Below are 10,785 nucleotides of genomic sequence, written 5' to 3'. Positions count from 1 at the left end.
AGAGTGTGGTCCTGCTGCCAGGAGCATCAACATCCCACAGCACATGCAGGTTCACAGGCGCCCTCCTTTATCTGCCAAGGCGTCTCTGGAGATGGGACCCAGGAGGCCGGCTAACAGGCTCTGCATGTGAGCCATACATGCACTGGAGTCTGAGGGCCGCTGCCTGGTCCGTAGAGGGGGGTCTCAGCAGGGGCGTGGGCAGCAGACAGCTTGTCTTCCCACTGCGGTCACAGGCCTCCCCCTCCTGCCTCCAAGGACCGTGTTTTCCTTTCCCTCTCCCGTATCTCCCAGCTCCCCCTTGGATGTCTAGTGGGCGTCAGCCTGAGTGGAGTCTTGGTCGTCCACCACATGGAGGAAGGGATGCTGCCCTGGCCCAGGGCTCAGTCCAAAGCCCTTATGGGCACCCCTAATGCCCCACCCCTCACTGCCATGCCCGCATCTGCAGCAAGCCCTGGCAACCCCCTCCAGAAGACCCTGGGGAACCACAGCGTACAGAGACAGTGGCCAGAATTTCCCCAGACGAATGAAAATCTTTAAATTCTCAGATTCAGGAAACCAGTGAGCCCAAATCAGGATCAATAAACCTAAGTCTGTAACTAAAACACATCACAGTCAAAACACAGAACATCAGACACTCAGTGAAGAGTATAAAAGCAATGCAAAGAAGATTAAAAACACAGAACACAAAAAAGAAAGAAGAAAAACACAGGGTGAGAGCTGGCTTCATGATGGCAACAGTGCTCAGATTGCTCAGAGAAGATGACCAATCTTGATGACCAATTCTGTGCCCAGCTAAGCTGCAAGAGAGCAAGTTGAAACATTCAGCGGTTACAGACCCTCAATGAAGCAACATGTGTACTTCAGGGAGATTCAAAGGCTTCCCTGGTGGCTCAGTAGTGAAGAATCCGCTCGCCATTGCAGGAGACGCAGGTTCAATCTCTGATCCGGGAAGATCCCACATGCGGCAGATCAGCTAAGCCCATGCACCGTGGCTGTTGAGCCTGTGCTCTAGAGCTCCGGGACCGCAACTACTGAAGCCGCTGTGCTGTAGAGCCCATGCTTCACAACGAGAAAAGCCACCGCAATGAGAAGCCTGCTTACTGCAACAAAGAGTAGCCTCCACTCTAAGCAGAGAACAGCCCTCTCACAGCAGCGAAGACCCAGCACAGCCAAGAGCATATAAAATTATTTTTAAAAAGATTCAATGCACGAGGAAGGAAAGAGATGAGGAATGCTGAAAAACTTGGAAGCCACTGGGAATATCTATAAACTATCATTGACTGTATATGAAGCAGCCGTAATATTGAAGAAGTAACGTCTGAGTAGTAACCTAAGGTACAACTAAAATTCTGCACAGCTTAGGTGGTTGACATCAGTGGCTCCCAAGGTCTTTATACTGTTTGGGAGGAAGATGGACTAAAATCTAAAAAAACCAGCGGTTGGGAAAGGATTTAAAGAAAATTTTAATGAACCAACAGGAGAAGCATAGGAAAATCAGAATAAATGCACATGTCCTAAGACTCTTTTAATGATAAATAGCACTTAGAACTGCACCACATGAGATTTCCCTGGTGGTCCAGTGGTTAAGATTCCACACTTCCAGCGCAGGAATGCAGGGGGCACAGGTTTGATCCCTGGTCAGGGAACTAAGATCCCACATGCCACGCAGCAGGGCCAAAAAGAAAAAACTGCACTATAACTTTTCATTTTGTGCCATAGAAACTGCAAAATAAGGCTGTAAAAATAAATCCAAACATTAGGAATCATACACATAAATGTAAATGATGCAAACCTGCTAGTTTAAGAGACTGAACTAAAATTCCAGATCCAGCTATATGCCCTGTTTATGAAATATGGGCTGAGTCACTTCAGTCGTGTCTGATTCTGTGACCCCATGAACTGTAGCCCGCTGGGCTCCTCTGTCCATAGGATTCTCCAGGCAAGAATACTAGAGTTGGTTGTCATTTTCTCCTCCAGGGGAGCTTCCCGACCCAGGGATCAAACCCATGTCTCTTATGTCTCCTGCTTTGGCAGGCGGGTTCTTTACCACTAGCGCCTCCTGGGAAGCCCATTTATGAAATACACTACCTAAAACAGCACAGTTAAAAGTAAAAAGATGCTACCATACAAAGATAAATCTCATGTAGTTATATTAATATCAGACCAAACAGACCTCAGGCAAAAAAAAAAGTGATAGGCCCTGAAAAAGTTTTCACAAGTTTGTAAGAATTCTTAGTATTAGAGTCTACATTCTCTAAGAAATTCTCAAGAGAATTGAGTTAGAATTAACAACAAATTAGTTTTTTTTTTATTTCCAAATATAATTAGTTTTTAAAGAACACTTCTGAATTACCATGTGTCAAAGAAGAAAATGTAATGGAAATTAGAAAATATTAGTGAATTTTTTTAATCTGGATGCAGGTTACAAAAGTGGTCTTACTTTTGAAAATGCATCAACCACTTATGATTACTCACTCTTCTGTATATAACATTTCAGTAAAATGTTTACAGAAAAAACTAAAACCCTTAAAGCAGCCAGGGGGGGAAATATTAAGTTCAAAAGTGTGACATTGCTGTAAACAGCTTACTTTACATCAGCAACAAAGGAAGCCAGATGAAAGCAAAGTGACATTTTCAGCGTGCTGAAAGAAAACTGCCCACCCAACAAAAACATTTCAAGACTGAGGTTGAAATAAAAACTTTTCCAGACAAAACCGTTAGTTTGCCAGCAGCAGACTCACGCTAAAGAAAATATTAAGTTCTAATACTTCAGCCAAGAGAAAAGTAATGGAAGGTCAAGATGCAAGAAGGAGCAAGGAATAAAGTAAATACATGTGAAAACGTAAACCTAGGTTGCGTAAAACAATGTTTCCTGAAGTTAAGAAAAATGATAGAATTAAAATATACACAAGGAAAAAAACGCGTCCTGAGGTAGTAAATGGAGTTAAAGTTTTCCAAGTGCATGGTTGTGAGGGAGGCCAGTAAAAACACTGATGAAATCTGCATTTTTATAAGCATGCATTATCGTTCTAAGGGCTTCCCTGGTGGCTTAGTTGGTAAAGAATCCGCCTGCAATGTGGGGGACCTGGGTTCAATCCCTGGGGTGGGACGATCCCCTGGAGAAGGGCATGGCTACCCACTCCAGTGTTCTTGCCTGGAGAATCCCATGGACAGAGGAGCCTGGCGGCCACAGTCCACAGGGTCGCAGAGTCGGGCTCGGCTGAGAAACTGAGCGCAGCACATTATGTTTTCTAAGGAAATCACTAAAGTAATAAAATAATTGCAATCTCCAAATGTTCCGAGGGAAAGCAGTGATTTTTTTAAAGCCACACACACACACAAAAAAACCTAAAAGATGGCTAGAGAAGATAAAAAGGAACATAAGGGGTAGAAACAGCAAACAAAACAATACAGTAGATTTAAACCTAGGTTTAAGTGTCAGATCAGTTCTGATATTAAATGTAGATGGGCTAAATATTCCAGCTAAAGGTCAGTTTGTCACCCTGGATTTCTTAAAATTCCAACTCTGTTATTTATAAGAGGTGCATCAAAACCATTAAGATGCAGACAATTTAAAATTAACAGGATGGGGAAAATAACCATAGAAATACCAAAAGAAAGCTGGAATGGTTAAGTTAATATTAGACAACATATACTTTAAAGCAAAATCATTGCTGGAGATAAAGAGGGACATCATAATAAAAATAATAAAAGATTTACTTCATTAGGAAGTTAAAATTTTAATTTGTGTGACCCTAATAACATGGTCTCAAAATACATAAAGCAAAAATTGACACAACTGCAAGGATAGTTAAGTCCACAGTAAAAATGAGCAGTGTAAATTTATCTCTCTCAGCAATTGATAGAACAAGTAAACCCAAAGAAGTAAAGAGAATATTTGAACCGTACAATGAATTTTATGTAATGGACCTGTATTTGTGGAACACTGTATTCAGCAACTACAGAATACATTTTCCTTTGAAGCACACAGTGTTATAAAGCAAGACTGAAGGAAAGAGTCCCTTGGCCAAATGCTGCTTAGTTAGGAATCAGTTTCAAAAACAATGAGAAAAATATCCATTCTTTGGGAACCAGTTCTAAATAATCCATTGATCAAGGAAGGAATTCTAGGAAAAGTACAGATTTTTAACAGAAAAGTAATGAAAATACTGCATTTCAAAACTTGTGCAATGCAGCTAAACTAGCACTTTGAAGGAAATTTGTGAGGCCTTAGGTTTATAAATACTAGATATTACAATATATGCTTATGTAATATATATTGCATATATGTAATATATAATGCATGCTGCACGCTAAATCACCTCAGTCATGTCCAACTCTTTGTGACCCTATGGACTGTAGCCCACCAGGCTCCTCTGTCCATGGGACTCTCCAGGCAAGAATACTGGAGCGGGTTGCCATGCCCTCCTCCAGGAGATCTTCCCAACCCAGGGGTGGAATGGCATCTCTTTTGTCTCCTGCATTGGCAGGCAAGTTCCACTACTAGTGCCACGTGGGATTCCTTTCTTACTTTCTTACTATGACATTATGTATAAAACAGAAAGACTGTTGCAGCCTTATGGGCTGTAACCTGCCTGGCTCCTCTGTCCATGGGACTTCCCAGGCAGGAATACTGGAGTGGGTTGCCTCTTCCTTCTCCAGGGACCTTCCCGACCCAGGGATTAAACCCACATCTCCTGCATTGGCAGGCAGATTCTTTACCACTGAGCCACCTGGAAAGCCCACTGTGTATAAAATATAAAAGAATGAAAAGAATGAGCTTAGCATCCATCTCAAAAAGTTAGAAAAATAAAATAAACCTACAAGCATAGAAAGGAAATAACAAAGGACAGATATGAGGGAAATAGAAAGCTTTCAATAAAGAGAATCAACAAAACAAGTCGGCTATTTAAAATTGAAGATCTGCTGTAAATTTTGAGCAAGATAAAGGCACTAAGGCTGTTATTGGAAATGGGGGAGAAACATCATCACAGCTTAAAAGTATTTTTTAATACTTTTTAGATGAGCGGAGGGCATGTGCCACTTCACAAAGACACTCAGTCCACTTTCTGGCCACCAAGTTGTGTGCCCGGCATGGACTTCATCCACACTGGGGAGAGGTATGTTTTTCTGATCCTCCTGAATTAAACCATATGGGCAAAAAGAACACTGAATAAAGAGATTATGAACAACTTTATGCAAGCAAACTTGAAAATTTTAGACACCTTGGATAAATTCCTGGAGGGGAGAAATATAAACTCAAAAAGAAGTTAAAATCTAAATAGTACTATAACTACTAAAGAAATTAAGCTAGTCAGAACTCCAAATCCAAATGACTTTATTGGGAAAGTTCTACGAAGCATTCAAGGAAAAAAAAAATTTTCACAAACTCTCCCAAAGAGTAAATAAATATGAAACACTCATTTAATGAGACTAGCATGTCCCTGAAGCAGTAGGAGACAATTGCTCCTATAATCTCTCTCAGTGAGATTAGATGTGACCAGAGATGTGGAAATCCTAAATAAAATTCCAGGGGTTCAGGGCAGATGGTGTCATGTTTAGAAAGGACATACCATTGTGACTAAATTCAGGTTAAATCCTGGGAAGGCAAAGTTGGCTTAATACTGGAATATCAATCCACTGGCAATGTATAAAGTATTTGATAAAATGAAACATTCATTCATGATTTAAATGAATAAACAACCCTTAAACAAACTACAGGGCTTCCCGGGTGGCTCAGTGGTGAAGAACCCACCCAAAGACACAGGAGACACAGGTTCGATCCCTGGGTTGGAAAGATCCCCTGGAGAAGGAAATGGCAACCCGCTCCAGTCTTCTTGCCTAGGAAATGTCAGGGACAGAGAAGCCTGGTGGGCTACAGTCCATGAGGTCACAAAGGGTCAGACACGACTGAGAGACTGAACTCTCAGCCATGAAGGGTCAGGAGGCCTGGCCTGGAGAAGGGAATGGCAACCCACTCCAGTATTCTTGCAAGGAGAATCCCATGGACAGAGGAGCCTGGTGCGCCCCAGTCCATGGGGTCACCAAGAGTCTGACACGACTGAGTGACTAACACACACACCTGGTTAGATATACCCTGAGTATAGAGTCACAGTATCAAAGACACCAGTACTCCTTGTGGGTTCTCAAAGGGTCGAACTCAACTTACCGACTAAACAGCAACACTTCTTGTGGAAGGCAGAAGAGTGCTTCCCCCTGCCCCGACTCAAGATTCCCACGTTCTAATCTGTCAAATCTACGAACATGTTAAGTTACATGGCAGAGAGGAGTTGAGTTTGCCAGTGGGATTGATTGCTAATCAGCTGAGCTCAGTAGGGAGATTGCCCTGAATAACCTAGGTGAGCCCAGCATAATTACAGTAGTCCCTAAATGTGGAAGAAAGTGGCAGAAGAGGAGGAACCGGAAAGAGGGACTCTGTCTAGTGCTGCTGGGCTTTGAAGATGGAGGAAGGGGTCATGGGCCAAGGACACAGGCAGCCACTAGAAGCTGGAAACACTGAGAAGACATATTCTCCTGTAGAGACCCCAGAAAGGATACTTTCCTGCTGATAACCTTGCTTGTTAGCCTGGTGAGACCCATTTTAGACTTCTGACCTCCAGAACTGTTACGTTCATCCATCTGTGTTGTTTTAACCTGGTGATTTGTTACTGCAGCAATGAGAAACTAATACACTCCTCAAATTGAATTACAGATTAAATGCATTTCCCAATAAAATCTGCATCAGGTTTCTGTGAGACTTGACAAATGAATCCAGAAATGGACATAGAAGGACTTCTCCAGTGGTCCAGTGGTTCAGTATCCGCCTGCCAGTGCAGGGGACATGGATTCAATCCCTGGTCCGGGAAGATTCCACATGCCTTGGACCAACCAAGCCCATGTGCCACAACTGCTGAAGCCCACACACTGTAGAGCCTGTGCTCCACAGCAAGAGAAGTCACTGCTGTGAGACGCTCCCGCTTGCTGCAACTAGTGAGGAGCCCCCATTCGTGGCAACTGGGGAAAGCCCAGTGCATCCAAAAATTAACTAATTAAATGTACACAGAAGATCAGAGGGCCAAGAAGAGGAATCTTGAATAAGATGGGATGGCTTTCTTAGCCGGGCACCAAGACCTACTCAGAGAGTAGTGATTCAGACACAAAATAACATAGTGTGATTCCTTTGGGATGAAGTTTACAAACAGGCTTAACCTAAACTGTATTCTTCAGGGATGCTTCTAGGGTAAGAGGAAACCTCGAAAGAGTGAGATGAAGATAAGTCAGAGCACAGCTACTGGGGGAGTGGGGAGAGGAGAAGGACGAGAGGATGTGGGTTGGGATGCTGGTTGCATTCTATTTCTTTTTTTTTTAATTGGAGGATAATTGCTTTACAATGTTGTGTTGGTTTCTGCCATCCATCAACATGAATCAGCCGTAGGTATGCATATGCCCCCTCCCTCTTGGATCTCCCGCCCACCTTCCACACCTCCAGGTTGTCACAGAGCATCGGGTTGATGTGTTATACAACAACTTCCCGTTAGCTATCCATTTTACATATGGTAATATATATATTTCAATACTACTCAATTTGTCCCACCCTCTCTTGCCCTCACTGTGTCCATAATCTCTTCTCTATATCTGAGTCTCTATTCCTGCCCTGCAAATATATTCATCAGTACCATTTCTTCTAGATTCCATACGTATGCATTAATATACAATATTTGTTTTTTCTCTTTCTGACTTACTTCACTCTGTAATAACAGGCTCTGGGTTCATCCACCTCACTCAAACTAACTAAAATCCATTCCTTTTCATGGCTGAGTAACATTCCATTGTGTATATGCACCACAACTTCTTTATCCATTCATCTGTAGACAGACAGCTAGATTGTGCATGTCCTGGCTGCAGTAAATAGTGCGGCAGTGAACACTGGGGTACATGTGTGTTTTTCAATGATGGTCTTCTTGGAGTTTGCTCAGTAGTGGGATTGTTGGATCATATGGTCATTTTATTTTTAGTTTTTAAACAAATTTCCATACTGTTCTCCATAGTGGCTGTATCAGTTTGCATTCCCACCAACAGTGCAAGAGGGTTCCCTTTTCTCCACATCCTCTCCAGCGTTTATTGTTTATAGATTTTTTGATGATGGCTATTCTGACTGGTGTGAGGTGACACCTTATTATAGCTTTGATTTGCATTTCTCTTATAATAAGTGGTGCTGAGCATTTTTTCATGTGTTTATTAGCCATCTATATGTCTACTTTGGAGAAAAATCTGTTTAGATCTTCTAACCCACTTTTTTGATTGGGTTGTTTATTCTTCTGATATTGAGCTGCATGAGCTGCTTATATGTTTTGGAGATTAATCCTTTGTCAGTTGCTTCATTTGCAATTATTTTCTCCCATTCTGGTGGTTGTCTTTTCAACTTGTTTATGGTTTCCTTTACTGTGCAAAAACTTTTAAGTTTAATTAGGTCCAATAAAAACAGTGGTTAGATGCCATGAAGTAGGAGGCAATGCCTTAACGGTATGGATGTTGTCAGGCCCAAGGGCCTCTTCCATCCTTGTTAAAGGGGTGCTAACCTTTCCTCCTTTCATACAACACCATATTCTATTTCTCAAGTGGGTGGTGGTGACATAGATGGTTGCCTCATAATTCTGTTAAATTGTACATTTTTTAAAGGAACATTACAAGTATAATATTACAATCCCCCCAATTTAATGTACTAAAATCAGTTCAGTTCAGTCATTCAGTTGTGTCCGACTCTTTTCGACCCCATAACTGCAGCACGCCAGGCCTCCCTGTCCATCACCAACTCCCAGAGTTTACCCAAACTGATGTCCATTGAGTCGGTGATGCCATCCAACCATCTCATCTTGTCGTCCCCTTCTCCTCCTGCCTTCAGTCTTTCCCAACCTCAGGGTCTTTTCAAATGAGTCAGCTCTTCACATCAGGTGACCAAAATATTGGAGTTTCAGCTTCAACATCAGTCCTTCCAATGAACACTCAGGACTGATTTCCTTTAGGGTGGACTGGTTGGATCTCCTTGCAGTCCAAGGGACTCTCAAGAGTCTTCTCCAACACTACAGTTCAAAAGCATCAATTGTTCGGCGCTCAGCTTTCTTTATAGTCCACCTCTCACATCCATACATGACTACTGGAAAAACCATAGCCTTGACTAGACAGACCTTTGTTGATAGCATCTGGTCCCATCACTTCATGGCAAATAGATGGGGAAACAGTGGAAACAGTGGCTGACTTTATTTTTTTATGCTCCAAAATCACTGCCAATGGTGATTGCAGCCATGAAATTAAAAGACGCTTACTCTTTGGAAGGAAAGTTATGACCAACCTAGACAGTGTATTAAAAAGCAGAGACATTACTTTGTCAACAAAGGTCCATATTAAAATCAGATGACTCTAATTCCAGGCAATGAAATTGGTGGAAAGTTCCCCAGTTCATTCTTTGAAGGAGCCAGCACTTAAATACTCAAAACAAGTTAAAGATAGAAGAAAAAAAAAAAAAGTAACTGTAGACAAGCCTTAGTTTAGAGCTTCCAAACAGAATATTAGCAATCAGAATTGAGCAGTGGTCAGTATTACGACATGACTAAGCAGGGTTTACTCTTAGGAAAATACCTTCCCACAGAGTCTAATTGAGCAACGTAACTCATCCCACCACCAAACTGAACCACATCAGTAAATTTGGGAAAGGAACGGTTAGATATAGCAGACATTTCTAACAGGAACAGGTGTAGGAATAGACAGAAGCTACTTACCATCAAGCATCAGAAAGTGCTTCCCAGGTGGCGCTAGTGGTAAAGGATCCACATGCCACCACAGGCGACCTAAGAGATGTGAGTGCAATCCCTGGGTCAGGACGATCCCCTGGAGGAGGGCGAGGCAACCCACTCCAGTATTCTTGCCTGGAAAATCCCCAAGAACAGAGGAGCCTGGCGAGCTGCAGTCCAAGGGGTCACAAAGAGTCAGACACGACTGAGCATCTAAATACGCACATCAGAAAGTGCTCATCTTGGAAGTCCTTGGAGATTCTGCGCTTCAAGAAGCACAGAAGTAAATGTGCATTAATGGCCTTCTCTGGCAGGAGCTCAGAGCAGGGAAGAAGGGCCAGGAATCAGTACCCCCACAAGCCCCTTGAGATTTCATAGCCCTGGCTCAGAAATGCTGAATTTTAATTGCATGCTCAGTCGCTGAGTGCAGTGGTGTCTGACTCTTTGTGACCACATGCACTATAGCCCTAGAGGCTCCTCTGTCCACGGGATTTTTCAGGCAAGAATACTGGAGCAGGTTGCCATTTCCTCCTCCAGGGTATGGTCCTGACCCAGGGATACAACCTGCATCTTCTGCTTGGCAGGCTGATTCTTTACCACTGAGCCATCTGGGAAGCCTGAATTTTCATTAATTTTAATTAACTTAAAGTAAGGATGCCATTGTTTTCCCCTGGCCCTGGCCCAAACTCCATCGCAGCCCCCCCATGCCCCTCACACAAGCACAAACAATCCAAGAACACTCACCACGGCCCTGTAAGAGCTGACAATGGAAAACAACCAAATGGGAACTGGCGGGATGATGGCAGAACTGTTGTCAATTCATCCACGTGAATATTCTGCTCACTCAGCGAACGGCCCAGGGCTGGGAATGCTAACACATCTCTCAGCTCCGCCCAGTAGTCTTACCACAGTTGACTGTTTGCCCAGGCTGCGATTCTGCCATTTCACCCCTGGGCATTCATCCCAGACAGCTGAGCACACATATCATGAAAAGAGA

General features: G+C 42.9%; 1 non-coding gene across 1 annotated transcript; it reads right to left on the bottom strand.

Annotated features, from left to right (window-relative positions):
• Positions 1-8,476: 8,476 nt before the first annotated feature.
• LOC136156485 (U6atac minor spliceosomal RNA) lies at positions 8,477-8,601 on the bottom strand. Its single transcript, XR_010661029.1, has one exon. It is a non-coding gene; the product is annotated as a U6atac minor spliceosomal RNA (small nuclear RNA).
• Positions 8,602-10,785: the final 2,184 nt, after the last annotated feature.

Source organism: Muntiacus reevesi, chromosome 1 (assembly GCF_963930625.1).
Source record: "Muntiacus reevesi chromosome 1, mMunRee1.1, whole genome shotgun sequence".
Taxonomy (NCBI): domain Eukaryota; kingdom Metazoa; phylum Chordata; class Mammalia; order Artiodactyla; family Cervidae; genus Muntiacus; species Muntiacus reevesi.
Note: the sequence above shows the minus strand (reverse complement) of the source record. Positions and strands in the feature narration are given on the sequence as shown.